Source organism: Panthera onca, chromosome E1, assembly GCF_046562875.1.
Source record: "Panthera onca isolate mPanOnc1 chromosome E1, mPanOnc1 haplotype 2, whole genome shotgun sequence".
NCBI lineage: Eukaryota > Metazoa > Chordata > Mammalia > Carnivora > Felidae > Panthera > Panthera onca.
The window spans coordinates 23,202,232-23,225,115 of NC_138352.1; the positions used below are offsets into that span (position 1 = coordinate 23,202,232).

The 22,884-nt window shown below is 41.1% G+C and overlaps 1 protein-coding gene across 4 annotated transcripts in view; it reads left to right on the forward strand.

Annotated features, from left to right (window-relative positions):
* Positions 1–22,884, forward strand: part of ARHGAP44 (Rho GTPase activating protein 44) — a 181,846-nt gene that overhangs the window by 75,479 nt on the left and 83,483 nt on the right. The window lies entirely within an intron of this gene.

The following is a 22,884-nucleotide window of genomic DNA, read 5'->3' on the forward strand; positions in this document are numbered from 1 at the left end:
TCTCCTTCTCTCTGCCCCTCCCCTGCTTGTGCTTCAATGCACATGCATTCTCTCTCTGTCAACATAAATAAACTTAAAAAAAAATAATGCCTGGATATCTTGGGTGGGAGCAGCAGGAAAATTCCCCCTTTTTAAATTTTTTTTTTTTTTTAACGTTTGTTTACTTTTGAGAGAGAGACAGCATGAGTGGGGAGGGGCAGAGAGAAAGGGAGATACAGAATACGAAGCAGGCTCCAGGCTCTGAGCTGTCAGCACAGAGGGTAATGCGGCGCTCAAACTCACAAACCATGAGATCACGACCTGAGCTCAAGTTGGACGCTTAACTGCCTGAGCCACCCAGGCGCCCCAGGAAAATTCCCTTTTTGGCACTAGGGAAAAAGTCTCATTTGGAGAAAATCTGAAATATATGCAGTGCTTTTAAAACTCCTGTTACAAATGTATTCGTTTGGTTAACCTTTGCAAAATTAAGGTATGTTTTTTATAACTTGATTTGTTCATAAATGTATCATGTGGCATATAATCCAGTTTGCACTCTCTTATAATACATTTATGTTAATTTTTAAAGGCTTTTCTTTTTAGAGCAGTTTTAGATTTGTAACAAAGCTGAGAGAGAGGCATAGAATTTCCTGCAAACCCCCTGCCCCCACACAGGCATAGCCTCCCCCCATTCTCAGCATCACTCAGCAAAATGGTACTTTTTTTTTTTTTTTTTTTTTTACCAAGGATGAACCTACATTGACACATTCTAATCGCCCAAAGTCCATAGTTTACCTTAGAAACAACTTGACGTTGTATATTCCATGGGCTTGGACACATGTCTAATGATACATATCCATCCATATAATATCATGCAGCATTGTAATATGTACTTTCACTGCCTTAAAAGAGTTTTTATTTTTTTAATTGCGGTAAATTACACACAACATGAAATTTACCATCTTACCCATTTTCAAATACGGAATTCAGCAGCGTTATGTCCATTCACGCTGGTATGGTATCCTCACCCCATCCATTCACCCTTTATCTTGCAAACACTGAGCCTCTACCCCCATGAAACACTAGCCCACCCTTTCGCTCCCTTCCCCTGGCAACTACCTTTGTGATCCGTTTTATAATACTTACTCTGTGCATTGTAGAGGAGTTGGAAGATTGAAAACACCAGGAGCAAAGCTGAGGAACTGACTACTAACATTTTGACATATGTTTTTTCCCTCTGCATATCCATACCTGTAACTTTTTACTGCACACATTGGCTTGTAGCCTTTTTCCCTTAGTGTATCTTCAGTAACTTTACATGTCAACATACGTCATTTTTAAAAAATATATTGTCGGGGCGCCTGGGTGGCGCAGTCGGTTGGGCGTCCGACTTCAGCCAGGTCACGATCTCGCGGTCCGTGAGTTCGAGCCCCGCGTCAGGCTCTGGGCTGATGGCTCGGAGCCTGGAGTCTGTTTCCGATTCTGTGTCTCCCTCTCTCTCTGCCCCTCCCCCGTTCATGCTCTGTCTCTCTCTGTCCCAAAAATAAATAAAAAACGTTGAAAAAAAATTAAAAAAAAAATATATATATATATTGTCAAATTAGCTAATATACAGTGAGCACAGTGTGTTCTTGGTTTTGGGGGTAGATTCCCATGGTGTATGTCCTCATTTAAAGACTCTTTTTTTTTATTTGAGATAGAGCGAGTGCGAGCCAAGGGAGGGGCAGAGAGTGAGAAACTCTCAAGCAGTCTCTGCCCCCGATGTGGGGCTCGATCCTACAACCCTGAGATCATGACCTGAGCCAAAATCAAGGGTCGGATGCTTAACTAACTGAGCCACCTAGGAGCCCCTGTTCTCATTTTTAATACTCACATGGAAGTCCATGTATTTAAACAATCCCCTTTGGATTTGGAGGGGGGTGGGGAATCTAGATTTCCCACCCCCACCCCCAGACTATGTCCATAAAAGCAAAGGGCTGGAGACAAAAGATGAAGTCGAAATGTAGACCTCCATAAACATTGCCCTGATGACCTTTCTTAGAGTTAAACCTCTGTCTACACCTTCCGTTGTTTCTTTAGGATGAGTTCCTCCATTTCAGTTAACTTTGAGGAAGGTTTTCTACATTTTTAGGCTTTTAATGCATATTGCCAAATTATACCATTTAATGATTCTGTGGACGGGCATGCCTATTTTCTAGGGTCCCGGTCCTTAAAGCACAAATAATAGTAGATGAATGCGGTTTTAAAAAATCAAGTTGTAGAGAAGGACTTACAATGGAAAGGTACCAGCCCTCCCACCATGGTGCCACTCTCAGCCCTGTTCTCTGGAGGCAATTGCCTTTAATGGCTTCTGTTTTTAGTTCCTCCGGTGGTTTGCCTCCTACATCCCTAAACAAAGGCTTATATTGATGGTTCTTGCTCATACCCACATACACACACGTTACACACCATTACTTCCCGTCGGGGAGAGCAGGCCTGCTGGATTCTATCACCCACGTTCCTCTCTGTACCCAATTTTTAAGTCCACGTAACAGCATTTTACTTGCTCTGTTCAAGCCTCTCTGCCACGGATGGTCCCGTTTCCCTTGACAGGCTTCAGGGAGCATTAATTCACCTCTGCCTCTCCAATCCTAGCTTCTATCTACTGTTTGCTTCTTTCCTGTACTCTCCTTCCCTTCCCTTCCCTTCCCTTCCCTTCCCTTCCCTTCCCTTCCCTTCCCTTCCCTTCCCTCCCCTCCCCTCCCCTCCCCTCCCCTCCCCTCCCCTCCCCTCCCCTCCCCTCCCCTCCCCTCCCCTCCCCTCCCCCCCCTTTCTACGTTTCTTTCTCTCCTGGGCTCCTCGTCATTAGGTCTTGGATGCATTGTCCATAGGTCGATTCTACAAGTTCAAAAGTCAATTAAGTGCTTCTGTTATGGCTTCTTACTGAAATGTTGATTGCAGAACCAGATACTACCGTCAGTTACATTTCCTGCTCTTCGGGTCCCCTGTGGAGACACCTGTTCACGTAGAGGGGGATGGAACCATCTCTTTTCTTACATTCTATCGGTTCTTCAATCCGTGCCTCATTGTACTTTGATTCATATTTGAATCCTATCTTTCTTGGGCATTCCCCCCCCCCCCCCCCGGAATTGTATGAATTACCTTTTGTTCCTTTTTCCTAATGGGAGAATCCTACGCTTTCATACATTCCAACTCACTCGTCCCCTCTGTTGTTTTGAGTGTTCTCTTCACGTTGGAGGCTACCGAATTCTGACGTGGATTTACTGCTTTCTTAGCCTCTTGCGGGGCTGGCATCCGGGACTTGGCACCTGCTGCCGTCCGCTTTAACTCTCTCGTGTCTTACCGGGCTCCTGTCTTATCCTGATTTTTCTGAAGTGCGTCCTCCGAAGTTGGACGCTTAACTGACTGAGCCACCCAGGCGCCCCTCTGCCAGCTCTTTACGATTTCTTCTTCATTTCCAGTCTGTGCCTCACAGCTCAGACCCTTGTAGTTTAAGGATTTGAGTGCCTTATTCAGTTCTAGGAAAATCTGTCTCTCTTTTAAAATAGTTCCTCATTCAGGGCTCCTGGCTGGCTCAGTGGGTGGAGCATGCAACTCTTGATCTCAAGGTTGTGGATTCGAGCCCCAGGTTGGGTATAGAGTTGACTTAAAATCTTAAAATTTCCCATTTCCCTTTTTATTTTCCCCCTATCTTCCCCTCTCTTCCCTGGGCAACTTGTATTATAATCTACTGTCAGCAGTTTTTCCTGTGTTCTGACTGTTCTTTTGCACACTACTCTATTTTTCGTTTATAGGTATCTTTTTCTTCCTGACGGTCTCCTAAGAAGCCAGTTAATCATGCTTTTTTGGTTCTTCCTGTAAGCATTCTCTGTGCCTCACCAGAATGCAGCTGTCGTGTTGGTTTGAAAACATAGATTTGTCCCAGTTTTGGAATAACTTTGTAACTTGTTTTCTCCCCATTTCTCTCGGTCCTTAATTCCTAAAGGGGAGTTTTCCTCTCTTTAATCTAATCCTCTATTTTAAATTTATTTTTTATTTTATTTTTTTTAATGTTTTTTCTTGAGAGAGAGAGAAACAGAGAGAGAGAGAGACAGAGCGGGCACACAAGTGGGGGAGGGGCAGAGAACGAGGGAGACACAGAATCCGAAGCAGGCTCCAGGCTCTGAGCTGTCGGCACAGAGCCCGACGCGGGGCTTGAACTCACAAACCTCGAGATCATGACCTGAGCCAAAGTGGGATGTTCGAGCCACCCAGGCGCCCCCCACCCCAAATCCTCTATATTATAGCCTTTTATTGCTGCTAGGAGAATGTCTTTGGGGGTTGCTCAGCTGTTTTGGACCTTCTCCCGTGTTTCTGCCTGACAGATCCCACCCAGCCCTCAATGCTTATTAGTGCCACCCGTCAAATTCTTTCTCACCAACATCAGCCCCTTTTCCTTTGGTATGTATCCTGGTACAGCTAGGTATTCTGTGAAGACCTTTGGGGAAAAGTTAACAATGGCTCTAAAGATTTTTAGACTAGAGAACCGTGGGCAATTTCAGGAATAACAAATAATTATACTTTTACTCAAGATAAAATTACTCGTAGGATGAGATCCTCCACTGCCAGCGTAGTAAGCTAGGATTGTATTGAGCTATCATAACAGAGAATCCACGTAGGATGGCTTTGGACAGAGTTTATTTCTGTCAGAAATAAGTCCGTGCGTAAGTGGTGGTTAGTTGGAACGGTAGCTGGATCAGTGACTCAGTGATGTCGGGACCGATGTCTTGTCATTTCTCTTTGCCATTCCTTCTTGGTTACAGAATGGCTGCCACCACACTGGCCATCGTATCTGCGTTCAAAACAGGAAGAAGCGACGAGCTCGACAGCTGTGTCCTGTTGGTTTTTAGCAGGAAAGCAGAGCTTTTCTGGATGACCCTGTAGCACACTTCTGCTTTTGTCTCACAGCCTGGGACCAAGTCTGATGGGTACTTCTAATTTCAGGGGACATTGGGGACAGTATTGACTTTCTTCCCTCTATAGTGGGAGGCAGCAAAGAAGGCAGTGGTGGATAGTGGCTTTAGGAGAACCATGTAACAGAATGGTTCCTCTACCGTAATGAGGAAAACGGGGCAAGACAGTGAGAAAAAGCATTTGTGCCCAATTGTATCAAGGTTGCACTTTATTTTATTATTTTTTTTAATGTTTGTTTATTTTTGAAAGGGAGAAAGAGAGCACGAGCTGGGGAGGGAAAGAGAGAGAAGGGGACAGAGGATCCAAAGCAGGCTCTGCTCTGCCAGCAGTGAGCCCAGTGTTGAGGCTCAAACCCAAGAACCGAGAGATCATGACCTGAGCTGAAGTCAGATGCTCAACCAACTGAGCCCCCCGGGCGCCCCAGGCACTCTTTTTAATAGGCATTTAGAGAGTGCAGGCGTCCCCTGCTCTTTGAAAATTCTCATTCTGCCACTCTGCTCTTACAAAAGACCTCCGTGAGTACCTGTCTTCGCTAACTGAAAGAAATCCAAAGATCACTTTTGCATTTATGAAAAAAAAAGGTGAAAAAAGAAAGTAGCACCCAGCTTTTGTTTTGCAGCAAACTATTAACAGAGGCAACACGCACCCCAGGCAGCGAGAGTGACCCCGCCAGGCTCCCTTCCAGGAACTCAGCCTCTCATCATCAAGCTGCCATACCTTTGAACTCCCATCTGTGGCCCTCTGTGCTCTCTCTCGATTTATGTGTTTTTATTTATTTATTTTAATGTTTTATTTATTTTTGAGAGAGTGCAAGTTGACGAGGGGCAGAGAGAGAGAGGGGGGCAAGGGATCTGAAGTGGGGGCTCCTTGCCGAGGGCAGCAAGCCCGATGCGGGGCTCAAACTCTTGGAAAGACCTGAGTCGAAGTCGGACGCTCTAACTGAGCTCTGAGCCACCCAGGTGCCCCTCTCTCGATTTATTTTGTGCCTCTGTTGGCAAGATGTGTCCTACGGTTTGAGAAAAGTTTAAGAGAGGTTATTTCTTGGGTCTGGGAATGGCTGGAACATTTTTCCCACGTAAATTCATGCTGCTTCCCTCTACCCCGTTTCAGCTGCCGAAAGCCTTCACAGGAATACCGTGCGATAGGATACACCCGTTCCTGCAGGGTCTGGGTACTGTGCTGGTGCAGGGGGTGCTGAGTCCCCGTGGGGGTTGTCCTTGAACAAGGGAAACTTAGGTGTGCCTGAGCCTGGATCTCATCTGGCAGGGGAGGGGAGGGGAGGGGAGGGGAGCGACCGAAGGCAGGGCAGGGGGGGTAGAAGATGGGGGCAGCTTAGAGAGCCTTGAAGAGATCAGTCTGTGGAGTCAGAGTGAGGTTTTCCCAAGCAGGGATTTTCGATTTTCTTCCATAAACCAGTGTTTCTCAACGTGTTTCAGAATCATCTGGGAGGGGGGGCTACTTAAAGCACAGATTGCCTGGGGCGCCTGGGTGGCTCAGTGGGTTAAGCGGCCGACTTCGGCTCAGGTCATGATCTCACGGTCCGTGAGTTCGAGCCCCGCGTCGGGCTCTGTGCTGACAGCTCAGAGCCTGGAGCCTGTTTCAGATTCTGTGTCTCCCTCTCTCTCTGACCCTCCCCCGTTCATGCTCTGTCTCTCTCTGTCTCAAAAATAAATAAATGTTAAAAAAAAAAAAAATTAAAAAAAAAAAAAACAAAACACAGATTGCCGGACCTCTCTCCCAGAATTTCCGTGCCGGTGCTGGAGAATGTATATTTCTAAGAAGTTTCAAAGAGATGCCGCTGCTGTAGGTAGGTCTGGGGTCCACCCTGTGGCATGTTATCCTAAGGCGGTGACAATTTACAGTAACCTCATTTTCTCATTTAAAAAAATGGGTATAGGGGCGCCTGGGTGGCGCAGTCGGTTAAGCGTCCGACTTCAGCCAGGTCGCGATCTCGCGGTCCGTGAGTTCGAGCCCCGCGTCGGGCTCTGGGCTGATGGCTCAGAGCCTGGAGCCTGCTTCTGATTCTGTGTCTCCCTCTCTCTCTGACCCTCCCCCGTTCATGCTCTGTCTCTCTCTGTCCCAAAAATAAATAAAAAACGTTGAAAAAAAATTAAAAAAAAAAAAAATAAAAAAAATAAAAATAAAAAAATGGGTATAATAAGACTTTCTAGGTTGTTTTAAGGAATGAGTGCCTGGATTAATTCTATTTTCTGTATTCTTTTTTTTAATGTTATTTTACTTAAACTCTTTTTAACATTTATTAACTTTTTGAGAGACAGAGAGCGTGAGTGGGGGAGGGGCAGAGAGAGAGGGAGACACAATCTTTTTTTTTTTAATTTTTTGTAATGTGTATTTTTGAGAGAGAGAGAGAGCATGAGCAGAGGAGGGACAGAGAGAGAGGGAGACACAATCCAAAGCAGGCTCCAGGCTCTGAGCTGTCAGCACAGAGCCCGAAGCAGGGGTCAAATCCATGAACCCTGAGATCATGACCTGAGCCACTCGGGCACCCTGATATATTTTCTGTATTCTTGATGCTGTGGCACCTGCAGCCTCGCTGACCCACCGAGGTCCCCCTCATTTCTAGAGATAGTAAACAGCTGGCCTGCAGGCACATCTTGGGTACACAGACCTGCCACTTCTCAGTCTGTACCCCTACCCACCTCGCGTAGCAGGCTCCTGCAGTCAGGATACGGTGCTCTGCCTCAAATCACCCAGGGCCACGTACTGGATACCTGGGGACCACCCTGATAGCCCTGAGCCCACCACCAGAATTATTCCAACTCTCCAGCCCTACACCGGCTCAGTTGGCTCACCTTGCCTCCTGCGAAAACCACAGTAAAGGCCGTGGCCCACATTTTCTCTTTACTCTCTTTGCCCTCTGTCTGGCCTCGATGCTTCCCTGGGTGGCCCGGCATGGTTTGCTGTGCCTCCTGATTTTATTTTATTTTATTTTATTTTATTTTATTTTATTTTATTTTATTTTATTTTATTTTATTTTTATTTTGCCTATTAACTTTATTAATTTAATTTCATTTTTATTAATTTTATTATTTTATTTTCATTTTATCTATCTTATTTTTATTTTATTTGCTTTAATTAATTAATTTATTTTCTTTAAGTTTATTTATTTTTGAGAGAGAGAGAGAGCAAGCAGGGGAGGGGCAGAGAGAGAGAGGGAGAGAGGGAATCCCAAGCAGGCTCTGCACTGTCAGCCCAGATCCCGACGCAGGGCTCCATCCCGTGAACTGTGAGATCATGACCTGAGTCTAAATCAAGAGTTAGACGCTTAAACTGACTGAGCCACCCAGGCAGCCCTGTATTTATTTATTTATTCTTTTGACCCTGGGATCAAGACCTGAGCTGAGATCAAGAGTCGGACGTTCAGGGGAACCTGCCCGGGTAGTTCAGTCGCTTGAGTGTCTGAGGTTGGCTCAGGTCATGATCTCCTGGGTTCGTGAGTTCAAGCCGCTGCATCAGGCTCACTGCTGTCAGCACAGAGCCCGCTTGGGATCCTCTGTCCCCCTCCCTATGTCCCTCCCCAACTTGCACTCTCTCAAAAATAAAACAGTAAAAAAAAAAAAAAAATAAGAGTGGGAGGCTTAATCAGCTGAGCCTCCCAGGTGCCCCTTTCCTGGGTACATTTTGAAACAGTAACACATTGCTTATGGCTGGAGCATTTATCAGAACACCTCCTAGGCATCAGGCAAAAGGGAGCCAGGGAGGCATTTGGGGAAGGATGTCTAAGGACAGCGCGGATGATGAATGAGAGGTTAGGATGGTGGAGGTGTAGACGTCAGTTCTGAGCATCTGGTGGTAGTTCAGGGCAGAGCCCTACAGGGCTAAGCCTGGGACTGCGCAAATAGAAAGGGAGCGACAGAGGCTGTTCCACATTTCCTAAAGTATATTTGGCACCCAGGAGGTAGTGGTTACTAGGTGTGATGTGAAGCATATTTTCATATTTTTTATGCAGTTGGGAAATGATGGGCTAGCTCACATTAAAGTATTTCATTTACTGCAGGCCTTCTCAGAACCTTTAATATTTTAATAAGACTCCATTAATGGAGAATATAGTGTTCAATGTTTCCTTAATTGTCCACAGGACCTTTTTCTTCAGTGTCTTATGAGTCCGTTTTTTGCATGGGAACACATTTTGAGAAATGCCACCGTGACCGAACAAGCTCACATACAATGACAATCAAGATTTTTTGTGGGTGGTGTTGCTCTCCTGAAGCTCATAAGTAGAACAATGCACAATTTTTAGACCAGTTTGCCAGGGTTCTGTTTTGCTGTAGTCTGTTGATGTAAAAAAATAAGAGGTAACTTGTACCCAGATGTCACCTACAGAGTGCTGGTCATCCTGTGGAGTGACTCATCCCCTGGAAATGGTAGCGTTCATTTTCTTGAGAATGGATGATGTTCTGTCTTTCATTTACAAAGATGAGGCCCAAAATACCAGGCTTCCTAAAAATAGCATCACCCGTTAGCCCACCTCCCTTCCTGGAAGATTACCTTCCATTGGTCAGTCTTTAATGCTCTCTTGAAATGCTTCTGGAGTGATGGATGGAAGTCTCAGAGGAGTGGAAAATTGGGCTAAGTGACCTTCCTTGCTCCTTCCAACTCAATATCGATGAGTCTTTCAGTCAGTAAAACATGTTCTAGAATGTTCTTAAATGCTTTTGATCGTCATAAATAACTTTTATGGCCCCAAATTAAAAAAAAAAAATTTTAACGTTTATTTATTTTTGAGAGACAGAGACAGAGCGACAGAGTGTGATCAGGGGAAGGGCAGAGAGAGAGGGAGACACAGAATCCAAAGCAGGCTCCAGGCTCTGACCTGTCAGCACAGAGCCCGACACGGGGCTCAAACTCATGAACTACAAAATCATGACCTGAGCCAGAGTCACTCTCAACCGACTGAGCCACCCAGGTGCACCTGGCCCCAAATTTTTAAGAGCAGACTTGAGCAGAATTTGTCTCCAGCACAAGATACTTTCCTTCAGAGGACCAGGGTTTGTTGCTTTCTTATCAGCTGTGTAGGTACAATGTTTCTTATTGGTTATTTTAGTTTTAATGTAGTTGATGTGTGGGTAGTTGCCATAGCTAGCTGTCCAGATGCCCTGAGACTCAGCTCTTTCTTTCAAGCAAAAAGTAGTAAAAAGTTTAAAGAAAATGTTCATATACGTAAAACTTATCTTTGTATATCTGTATAATAACATGTATATTTTATGTGTATATTATATATATTGTTTATATGTGGCATATGCTGTGTTATATATATGGTTTATACATATGGTATATGATATATATGGTGTGTGTATGCATTATTATTTTTAACCAGAATATAGAGAATCAATGGGCGTAATTATTTTTGTTTGTTTTTAGTCTTGTGGGATCATGGTAATCATTTATAGAAGAATATGCTTAATGCTTGGTTTTTGTTATTTTGTTTCATTATCTATTTAATACATAGATTACCTATATTCTTATGTGTTCTGAAACATTAAGAGAACCATGAACCTACTGCACAAATTTGGAACCAAATCATGACCAGGACGCGTGGGTGGCTCAGTTAAGCGTCCGATCTCGGCTCAGGTCATGATCTCATGGTTCGTGAGTTCCAGCCCTCCGTCGGGCTCTGTGCTGACAGCTCGGAGCCTGGAGCCTGCTTCGGATTCTGTGTCTCCCTCTCTCTCTGCCCATCCCCTGCATATGCTTGTGCGCGCTCTCTCTCTCTCTCTCTCAAAAATAAAAACATCAAAAAAATTTAGAACCAAATCACTATCAATTATGCTGAAGTCACCTGTGTATCCCTCCAAATCCAATGTCCCTCGTTTTCCTGGAGAGAGCCACTACTTGAAATTTTGTGATTACAATCTTGGGTTCTTCCCATTTTACTACATCTGTATTTATCCCTTAACAGTATGTTGTTGAGTGATGTTTGGTTTTGAGCTCTATGCGAATGGTATCATTTAAGTAATCTTGCTGTTAGTTATTTCCCCCATTCAACATTGTACCTCCAAGAATCACCCCTTGTTTGGGGTAAATTTTATTTCACTACTTATTACTGTATGATATGTCATTATGCGGCTATATCCCAATTTCTTTTTATTTTTTTTCGTTTATTTATTTTTGAGACAGAGAGGGACAAAGCATGAACGGGGGAGGGTCAGAGAGAGAGGGAGGCACAGAATCTGAAACAGGCTCCAGGCTCTGAGCTGTCAGCACAGAGCCCGACGCGGGGCTCGAACTCACGGACCGCGAGATCATGACCTGAGCCGAAGTCGGCCGCTTAACCAACTGAGCCACCCAGGCGCCCTATATCCCAATTTCTTTATTCTCTCTTAAGTTTTCATTTTAATTCCAGTTAGTTAACACACAGTGTTATATTAACTTCAGGTGCACAGTATATTGCTTCAACACTTGCGCACATCACCTGGTACTCATTTCGATAAGCATACTCCTTAATAGCCCCATCACCTATTTAACCCCTCCCCACCTCCCCTCTGGGACCCATCGGTTTGTTCTCTTTAATGAAGAGTCTGCTTCTTGATTTCTCTCTCTCTCATTTCCCCCTTTGCTCATTTGTTTTGTTTCTTAAATGCCCCATATGAGCGAAACCACATGTCTTTCACTGACCGGCTTATTTCGCTCCATCCATGTTGTTGCAAATGGCATGATTTCATTCCTTTTTTTATGGCTGAGTAATCTTCCATATGACTTCTTTATCCATTCGTCGGTCGATAGACACCTGGGCTGCTTCCGTATCATGGCTGTTACAAATAATGCCGCTATAAACATAGGAGGGCATTGTTCCCCCTTGAATTAGTATTCGTGTGTTCTTTGACACCCAGTAGTGAGATTGCTGGATCATAACGTCATTCTATCTTTAACTTTTTGAGGGCCCTCCTTGCTGTTTTCTGCAGTGGCTGCACCATTGTGCCTTCCCACCGACAGTGCACGAGGGTTCCTTTTTCTCCACATCCTCGCCAACACCTGTTGTTTCTTGTGGTGTTGACTTTAGCCATTTGGCCGGTGTGAGCTGGTATCTCATGGTGGTTTTGATTTGTATTTTCCCTGAGGATGTGGGATGATGAGCATCTTTTCATGTGCCTCTTGGCCCATCTGTATGCTTTTGGAGAAATGTCTGTTCATGTCTTCTGCCCATTTTTTAATTGGATTATTTGCTTTGGGGGCATTGAGTTTTAGAAGTTCCTTATATATTTTGGATACTAACTCTAACAGATATGTCATTTGCAAATATCTTCTCCCATTCCACAGGTTGCCTTTTAGTTTTGTTGATTGTTTTCCTTCGCTGTGTAGAAGATTTTTATTTTTATTAAGTCCTGATAGTTTATTTTTGCTTTTGTGTCCTTTGCCTCGGGAGACCTATCTTCAAAGAAGTCTCTACAACCAACGTCAAACAAGTTATTGCCTGTGTTCTCCTTTAGGATTTTTGTGGTTCATGACTCACATTTAGGTCTTTCATCCATTTTGAATTTGTTTTTGTGCATGGTGTAAGAAAGTGGTCCCCTTTCCTTCTTTTGCATGTTGCTGTCCAGTTTCCCTAGCACCATTTGTTGAAGAGACTGTGTTTTTCCGTTCAGTATTCTTTCCTACTTTGCCGATGATGAATTGACCATATAATTGTGGGTTTATTCTGGTTATTTTCTATTCTCTTCCATTGACCTATGTGTGTTTTTGTGCCAGGACCATACTGCTTTGATTCCTACAGCTTTGAAATATAACTTGAAGTCTGGAATTGTGATGCCTCCAGCTTTTCTTTTCAAGATTTCTTTAGCTACTCAAGGACTTTTGTGGTCCTGCACAATTTGCTGTTGGTATTTTAAGTTTATTTTCAGAGAAAGAGCATGCACGTGAGCGCGGGAGGGACAGAGCGAGAAGGAGGGTAAAGAGAGAGAATCCCAAGCAGTCTCGTGCTGTCAGCACAGAGCCCAACGCAGGGCTCAAACCCACAAACCATGAGATCATGACCAGAGCCAAAATCAAGAGTTAGACGCTTAACCAATTGAGCCACCCAGACACCCTGCTGTTGGTGTTTTGATAGGGATTGCATGAAATGTGTAGATTGCTTTGGGTGGTATAGACATTTAAACAGTATTTGTTCTCCCAATCCATGAGCATGGAATGTTTTTCTATTTCTTTATGTCACCTGCAATTTCTTTCATCACTTTCTTTTTTTATAGTTTTCAGAGTACAGATCTTTCGCCTCTTTGGTTATGTTTATTCCTAGGTATTGTATTATTTTGGGTGTATCTTTATTCTCTTTTTGATGGAGTTTTTTTCCCCTCATTTTTAAATTTTTATTTTGCAAAAAAAAAAAAAAAAAAAAAAAAAATCTCACAAAAACCTGCCAGGAATGTTTTATAAATGTCTCCTGGTAAATGTGCAGGGGTTTCTGTAGGATAGTGTTTGTTTTGGAACGCAGGTTCCAACTCATTAGTGATAATGGAATCGATTTAGTGAGCATACTAGAAAATATTAGAGCGCATGAGACATAAAGAGAGTAAATATTCTGTACTGTTTTGTTAAAAGATGTTTTGTTTGGGTACTGAGTTTCAGTCTTAAATGTACAAGATAATGACACATGGTTTTCTACAATGCTGTTAACAATTTATACTTATCGTAGTGCTTTGTAGAGATTCTCATTACTTCGTCTCATCACTATTTGGAATTGTCAGACATGCGTTTTCATCAAACTGGTAGATATAGAATGATATCTCTTTGTAGGTTTCATTTGCATAGTCCTGGTTCCTAATGAGGTTGGCCGTGTTTTTATATATTTGTTAATCATTAGAATTTTCTCATTTAAGCAGTGCCAGTCTTCACCCTGTTATACTGTAGAGTTGATTTATTTTCTTTTTTTAATTGACTTTTGGGAGTTCCTGATACAACCTGAATTTTAATACTTCAGCAGTTACATACTTTTTTACATATATCTTTCTCCATTTTCTGACTTTCTTTCTAGATATTTTTCTCATCTACTGTAACAAGTTCGTTTCCATGTAAATATATTTATTATTCTTTTCTTTTATGGCTGATCTGTTTTTCTCAAAGTGTCATTCCATGGTCAGAAACACAAGATATGCCGTATGTATTTTCCCAGAAGTTTTAACGTCTTGCCTTTTAAGTTTAAGTCTTTAATTCGTTGGGACTTGGCGTTTATGCATAGTGTTGGGTAGAACTCTCTTTTCTTTTCTTTCTTTTTTTGCGGGGGGGTGGGGGGGGAGATATGCAGTTGACCCAGCACTACATATTGAATAACACCCCTTTTCCACAATCTGGGATAACACCTCTATCTATCATTTTGTGTGTGTGAGTCTGTTCCCCAACATTGTCTTCTGTTCTCATGTTCAGTGTGAACACTGATAGAATAAATACTATCTTAATTACTCTGACTTGAGTAAGTTTCAGTGTCTGGAGGTGAAGTTCCTCCAACTTATTCTTCCTACAGATATTCGTGGTTTTTTCTTACATCTTGCATTCCTTATAAGTTTAAGATTTAGCTCATTAACTCAGTTTTAAGTTAATATTTGAAACTTTTTTATTAGGGTTGCATCGGCATAAAGAGAACTGATATCTTTACAAAGTTAATTCTTTCCATAAATATAGTATGTCTCTCAATTTGTCTTTTTAATGTCTTTTACTAATTCTTTCTCTATAAGCTATCGCCAGTCTCTTATTAAATGTATTCTATATTTGTTCCATGTTAAGTGATTTTTAAAATTAGTTTTTCTTAGTATTTGCTGACTATATTGATTTTGTTATATTGCTTTTATAGCCAGCTATCATTGGAAACTTAGATTATTTTAAATAACTTATTTTTTTTTAACATTTTTATTTTTGAGAGACAGAGCATGAGCCAGGGAGGAGCAAAGAGAGAGGGAGACACAGAATCTGAAGCAGGCTCCAGGCTCTATCTAAGCTGTCAGCACAGAGCCTGCTGGGGGGCTCAAACCCACGAATTATGAGATCATGACTTGAGCTGAAGTCAGACGCATAACTGACTGAGCCATCCAGGCACCCCAGTTATTTTCTATAACTTCTGTAGGTTATATTAGTTTAGGTTCTTTCTCTTTAGTTTTTAAATCTTCTATTTTAGTTGCTTACTTGTAAGCTGGGTAGAAAGCGATAGTAGGCATTTTTGTCTTATTCTTGACTTCAAAGGGAATATTTTTAACATGTTCCCATTAAGAATAATGTTTTATAGGTATGTTTGAAAATACAAACATAAGGATTTTCCTTAACAATTTAAAAATTTTTTCATGAATAGGCATTGAATTTTATTAAACATTCTGTCTGCATTGCCGGAGATAGTCATGGTTTATCATTTAACCTGTCAGCGTGAAGAATTACACTTGCAGATTTCTAGTGTTAAAGCACTCCTGGGACAACTAGCTGACTCAGTCAATGGAGCATGTAAATCTTGATCTTGGGGTTGTGAGTTCGAGCCCCACGATGGGTATAGAGATTACTTAAAATCTTAGAAGAGCCTGGGTGGCTCAGTCGGTTAAGTGTCCGACTTCAGCTCAGGTCATGATCTCATGGTTTGTGAGTTTGAGCCCCATGTTGGGTTCTGTGCTGACAGCTCAGAGCCTGGAGCCCGCTTCAGATCCTTTGTGTCCCTCTCTCTGCCCCTCCCCCGCTCACAAGTGCACTCTCTTGCTCTCTTTTTCTCTTTTTCTCAAAAATAAACAAACATTAAAAAACCACAAAAGTAAAGTCTTAAAAACCCACAAAAACCACTCATGCAGTCTAGCAATTTATCTGATTTGCTCATAATGTGCTAATTAATTTTGTTTAGGGTATTTGTATCATTGTTAATATACAGAACCAGTCTATGATTGATTTTCTTTGCACATCCTTGTGTAGTTTTTGTAACACGTTATACTTGTCTCTTAGAATGAGCTGCGGGTGTAGCTTCTTTTTTTATTCTTTTGAAGTTTGTGCAAGTTTGGAAAGAAGCATTTCTTGGAAATTTTCTTGCTAAACACCTTGGTCCTCTTTTTCCATCGTGGAAAGATATTTAATTGCTGCTTTAATGTTTTTTAAATGTTTATAGGACTATTCAGGCATCCAATTAATTCTTTTTTTTAATGTTTATTATTTTTGAGAGAGAGAGAGACAGAGTGTGAGTAGAGAAGGGGCAGAGAGAGAGAGAGGGAGACACAGAATCCGAAGCAGGCTCCAGGCTCTGAGCTGTCAGCACAGAGCCCAACTCGAGGCTTGAACTCAGGAATAGCGCGATCATGACCTGAGCCAAATTTGCACTCTTAACCGACTGAGCCACCCAGGCGCCCCTGGCATCCTATTTATTCTTGAGTCAGTTTGCACTTGCTTTATTTTTCTATTTGGCCATTTTGTCTGTTTTCAAATAAAACTGTTCGTCACTTTCATTTATTGTTTTCATCTCTACGGTATCACAAACCTCGAGATCATGATCTCAGCCGAAATCAAGAGTAGTACGCTTGACTGACTGAGCCATCCCGGCATCCCAAGTTTCTGTATTTTTTTTAAAGTATCACTTTGCTCACAAGTTGATATCCAGTATTGTAATTGTTTTTCAATTCTAAATATTTAAAAAATTCTAACACCTTCATTTTGACCTATGAGCTATTTAGAATTGTTTCCAAATCTTGTTTTGTTGTTGTTGCTTTTTAATTTTAACTTTTTAGTGAATGATTTCAAACTAAATTGCACCGGGGTCAGAAAACATCATCTGCAAGGCATCTGTTCTTTGGGGTTGATCGAGAAGAGCTTTATAGGCTAATAAGTGGTTAATTTTTGGAAATGAATTCTTGTGTGCATGAGAAGAATTTATATTCTATAGTGATGATATTCAGGGTTCCATGTATGTCTGTCAAATAAATCGTGTTGACTTAGGTTTTTCAAATCCTCTGTATCTTGATTAACTTTTTTTCTGCCTTACCTCTCATTAATTAAAAGGGAAATGCTGACATTTCAATTATGGTAGATTTTTTAAAGGCTTCCTGAAGTTCTGTCAGTTTTGATTTATATACTTTGTGATTCTAAACAGGTACATCCAAGTTTCAAATTCTCATAGCCCCTAGATGAGGTAGACTTTTATCATTATATTGCGATCCTCTCTCCCTTTTAATGTCGTTTTTGGTTTTTTTGTAATTTTATTTTATTTTATTTTATTTTATTTTATTTTATTTTATTTTATTTTTATTTTATTTATTTTTTGCCTCAAAGTCTATTTTGGCCAACATTATTATAATGTTAATTAGAAATAGCCTGGTATGTTTTTTTTCCCTGTTTTTCTCTTTAATCTTCCTGATTGTTTATGTTTTAGATACAGTTCTTAGTTTTTAAAAATCTAGCTCTATGCTAATTCTCTTTATTATTATTTATTTTTATGCTGAACATGTTTAGTGTTTAAATGGCGTGTTTAGGCCTTTTTAAAAAATGTTTATTTTTGAGAGAGAGACAAAGAGAGTGCCAACCTGGGAGGGACAGAGAGGAGGGTGGGGAGAGAGGGTGCATGCAGGCACAAGTGAGGGAGGGGCAGAGAGAGAGGACAGAAGATCCAAAGGGGGCTCCACGAAGACAGCAAAAAGCTGGATGTGGGACTCTCAGGAACCCCGAGATCATGACCTGAGCCAAAGGCAGACACTCAACCAACTGAGCCACCCAGGCTCCCCCAGGAGCTGAGAATACTTAACTCCCCTCCCTCATTCACCTCATCCTCCCTCATTGACTTCTGCTATTGTCTATTATCTCGATTTTCTTTTAAGAAATTATTTTTTTACTTTAAAAATTTGCACAAAGTAAACCTCACGTTTTCGTTACGGTTCTTTGAGTTTTAACACACATGGATTTGTGTCACCACCAGCACAAACAGGATACGGGGCAACCCATCACCTTAAAAAATTCCCATTGGAGGGGCACCTGCGTGGCTCTGTCGATTGAGCATCTGACTCTTGATTTCGGCTCAGGGCGTGATCCCAGGGTTGTGGGATCAAGTTCTGCGTCAGGCTCCATGCTGAGCGGAAGATTCTCTCTCCCTCCCTCCCCTGCTTGCACGCTGTAGGTTTTTTGGCATTTTCTACATAGACAATAATGTCATCTGTAAATAGGGATATTTTAATTTGTTCCTTTCAGATCTCTTTGGTTTATGTTTACTTTTCTGGGCTTACTGCACTGACTCAGACGCGTAGCACTGTGTTGAATGAATGTCAAGTACAGACATACTGGCCTTGTTCTTGGTCTTCGGAAGTCAAGCATCTCATCTTTCACCACTAACTATAATGTTAACTGTAGGATATTGTTTTTGGTTTGTTTTGTTTTGTTTTACACATGTTATTTAAGTTGAGGACATTCCCTTCTATTGTTAGCTTTCTGAGAGTTTTCACCAAGAATGGGTTTTGAATTGAATTGCGTATGCTTTTTCTACATCTATTGATATGATCCGGTTTTTCTTCTTCAGTCTGTATTTGAGATGATGGATTACACTGATTGATTTTCAGATCCCTGGAACAAACCCACCTTGGTCATGGTAAATAATTATTTTTCTGTATTGTTGAATTCTTTTGGTAATCTTTTGTTAAGGATTTGTACATCTATATTCATGGGAATATTAGTCTATAGTTATCTCACTTTTAATTTTATTTATTTATTTTTACTGTTTTTTGTCTAGCTTTGGTATCAAAAGAATATTCACTTCATAAAATGAATTGGGAAGTATTCCCTCCTCTTCTATATTCTGTAAGACATTGTATAGAATTGGTGTCAATTCTTCTTGAAACATTTGGTAGAATTATTTTGTGAAGACTTCGCGGGGTGGGAGGTAGTTAATCGTAGAAGTTCAAATTCCTACTAGTTACAGACTATTAAGATTGTCTATTCCTATTGGGTATATTATAGTAACTTTTTTTTTTGAATAATTAGTCCATCATATACAAGTTGTCAAATTTACATGTGTAAGGTTGTTCAAAGACATTTTGAAATTTACAGTGTTCTGTAGTGATGTTTCCTGTTTCACTCCTACTATTGGTGATTTGTCTTTTTCTTTCTTTTCAGTCATGCTACAGTGTATTTCAATTGTCCTTAGTTTTTTAAAGGACCCGATCTTTCTTTCATTGATTTTTCTCTATTATTATTTTTTTGTTTTAAATTCACTCATTTCTGCCCTTATCTTTATGATGTCCTTCCTTTGGATTTATTTTAACTCACTTTTTATAGGTGTTGCAGTAGGAACTTATATTTTAATTTGAGAATGTTTCTTTTTCTAATGTGTGGATTTTAGTGCTACCAGTTTCCCTCTTTAGCACTGCTTTGGCTGCATCCAATATTTTGATACATGGTATTTTCATTTTTATTCAGGTCAGTATTTTTTATTTCTTTTGAGGCTTTCTCTTTGGCCCATGGATTATTTAGAGGTGTTTCATTTACTGTCCAAGTATTTGAACTTTCCAATATTTTCTTCTTATCTTTCTGTTACTGATTTCTACTTTGACATCTTCTGTGGTTGGATAATGCATTGTCTATGATTTCATTTATTTCAAGTTAATTGAGGTTTGTTTTATGACCCCAGATGTTGTATGTTGTATATGTCCCATGAGCCCTGGAAAAAGTATGTCTGCTGATGTTGAATGCAGTGTTCTACAAATGTCAGTTAAAATCTATTGGTTAATGGAGTTATTGTGTCCTTACTTATTCTTCCTAATTTTGTATATCTAGTTGGTCTATCAATAATTGAGAGAGGAAGTACTGATGTCTCCAGTTACGAATGTGGATTTGTCTATGTGTCCTTTTAGTTCTATAAGTTTCTGCTTTATGTATTTTGCAGTATTGTTGTTTAGTTCATACACACTTGGGACTGCTGTGTCTTCCTATTTGATTGATCTTTTATGAATATATGATTCTCCTTTCTGTCTCTAGTCATTTTCTCTGTCTTAGAAGCCTACTTCATATGTTAATATGGGTACTCCTGCTTGCTTTTGACTAATGTTTATGTAGTATATTTTTCTACAGTTTTACTTTCAACCTACTTATATAATTATATTTGAAGTGAGATTCTCATTCGACTCAGGTCATGATCTCACCTTCCCAAGTTTGAGCCCCATGTGGGACTCTGTTGACAGCTCAGAGCCTGGAGCCTGCTTCAGATTCTGTGTCTTTCTCTCTACCCCTCCCCTACTTGCACTCTGTCTCTCAAAAATGAATAAACGTTAAAAAAGAAAATAGTCCTTTGAAGTGAGATTCTCTTAGACAACATTTTTAACCTACTCTGCCAATCTCTATTAACTGGTATATTTACACCATTTACATTTAACATAAGTATGGCTGGTTTAGGGCTTACGTCCACTATTTTTTATTTTATGTTTGGTTTTTCTGTTTTTCATTGTTTTGTTTTGTCTTTCCTTCTGGGTTAGGTTACATTTTGATTTCTCTATAACATGTTTGAGTGTATCTTCTTATGTAGCTTTTTTAGCCGTGGCTCTGGTTATTACATATACGCAGCTTATCACAGCATACTAGTATCTTTATTTTACCAGTTTCAGTGAAATCTAGAACCTTTACTTCCCTTTATGTCCCTTTATCCTCTTCCAAATAAAGTATAATTGTATTAAATATTTCCTTTACATACATATAGAGCCATATACACAATGTTATAAATTTTTTGCTTCAACCATTAATAGAGGAAACTCAAGGGGAGAAAGAAGACTATCTTATTTACTATTTTTGACCACCAGGTTCTTTTTTCGTTCCTGATACTTGAAGGTTATTTCTTTTACCATTTCTTTTTCTCTGTTTAGAACTTCCCTTAGCAGTTGTTTAAGACGAGCCTGCTGATGACATGTTTTGTTAGTTTTCTTTTATCTGAGAACATCCTGATGTTTTTCCATTCCTAAAGGATATTTTAATTGGATATAGGATTGTAGGTTAGCAGTTATTTTCTTTCAGTACTTGGAAAATGGTGTACCACATCCCTCTGTCCTCTGTAGTCTCTCATCAGAAATCTTCTGTAATTTGAGTTGTTTCCCCTCCATTAGTAAGGTATCATTTTTGTCTCACTGTTATCAAGTCTTTCTTTGTCTTTAGTTTTCAGAAATTTGACTATGAGTCTTGGTGAGGACTTCCTTGTGTTTATCCTGTTTGTATGTGCTCAGCTTCTTGAATATTACATCTTTTGCCAAATTGGGGCAGTTTTCAGCCATTATACCTTTGAGTATTTTTTCAGCCCCCTTCTTTTCCCTCTTCTGGGACTCTGATGACATCAACATTTAATCTTCCACTATAGTTCCACAGGTCCCTAATGCTTTGGTTTGGGTTGTTTGTTCTATCTTTGTTCTGTTGTTTAGACTGGGAAATTTCTCTTGTGCTTTCTTGCAGTTCACAGATTTTTCCTCTGCTTTCTCCATTCGACAGTTGAACCCATCCACCAGGAATTTTTTTTTTTGGGGGGTGGGGGGGCCGGTGATTTTTGAGAGAGACAGAGTACAGAGAGAGAGGGAGACACAGAATCGGAAGCAGGCTCCAGGCTCTGAGCTGTCAGCACAGAGCCCGACACGGGGCTCGAACCCACAAAACATGAGATCCTGACCTGAGCCAAAGTCAGACCCCCAAACGAGTGAGCCATCAAGGCACCCCCTCCCCATCTACCAGGATTTTTAACTTAGATTATTACAGTTTTCAACTTTAAAATTTTCATTTTCTTCTTTTTTATATCTTCTGTTCTGAGACTTTCTATTTTTTTTATTCATTTCAAGCACGTTCATAAATGCTTATCAAAGCATTTTCTTGGCGAATGCTTTAAAGTTTTTGTCAGATAATTCAAACGTCTCCGTCATCCTGCTCTTGGCATTCATTGATTGCCTTCATTCAACTTGGGATCTTTCTGGTTCTTGATAGGATAAGCAATTTTTTATTGATACTTGACTATTGTCTTATATGATGAGATTCTGGGTTTTATTTAAACTTTCTCTTTTAGCTGACTTCCTCTGATCTCATTCTAGCAAGGGAAGGGAGAATTCTGCTTTGTTACTGCCAGGTGGAAATAGAAGTCCTGGTTCCCCCCTTGGCCGTCACTGGTTCCCACACCCCCAAGAGGGTGATGCCCCTCGTTACTGCTGGGTGAGAGTGGGAATTCTGGCTCCCCATTAGGCCTTCACTGATACCACCCTGGCTGGGAGTGGCTCATTATTGCTCCCCACTAGGCTTCCATTGTTGCCATCCAGAGGGTGGTTTTGTTACTGCTGGATGATGGTGAAAGTCTCGACTCCCCTGGGCCTCCCTTTACACCACATTCCCAGAGGAGGAGACAGAGGCTTTGTCAACACAAGGTGAGGGTTGATGTGTGGACCGCTCATCTGGCTTCCATTGTTATAGCTGAGAAGTGACAAATGTCCCAGCTCCATACTCAAACGTCTCTGATGCTACACTGGCCAAGAGGAAGGGGAGGATTGGGTGCTTTGTTATAGCCAGGCAAGGGTGAAAGGCTAGGTGCCCTTCTCAGTGTTGGCTGGTGTGGTTGGGGTAGGACAACGGTTTTTTCTTCTGTAGCATTTGGCTGAAGTGAGCAGTCATTATCTATGAACATTTTCTATCTTGCTAGGCTGCCGCCTTCCTGATCCCTGGGCTACAGGGACCTGGCTTTTGTTGGACTTTTTATCTCTGCACTCACTGGTATTTCCGTTCACAGCTTCAAGTGTGGAATATGTGAGACAGAAGTCCCATATTTCACACCATGCCGTTCGTTGGGTCTGGCGGTCACTGGCCAGTCTACCTTTTGTCCGCCTTGCAAAGTCTTGTGTTTTATACGGAAAGCCCCAAGGTTTTGCTTTTAGTTAGTGACGGGAAATAGGTGAAATGTGTTCCCTCCGTCTCCCCAGAAGTGGAAGTCCTGGCACTAATATTTCAGTGTATCATTAGTTCTTCAGTATTTCATACATATGTTGCCATCTTTGACAA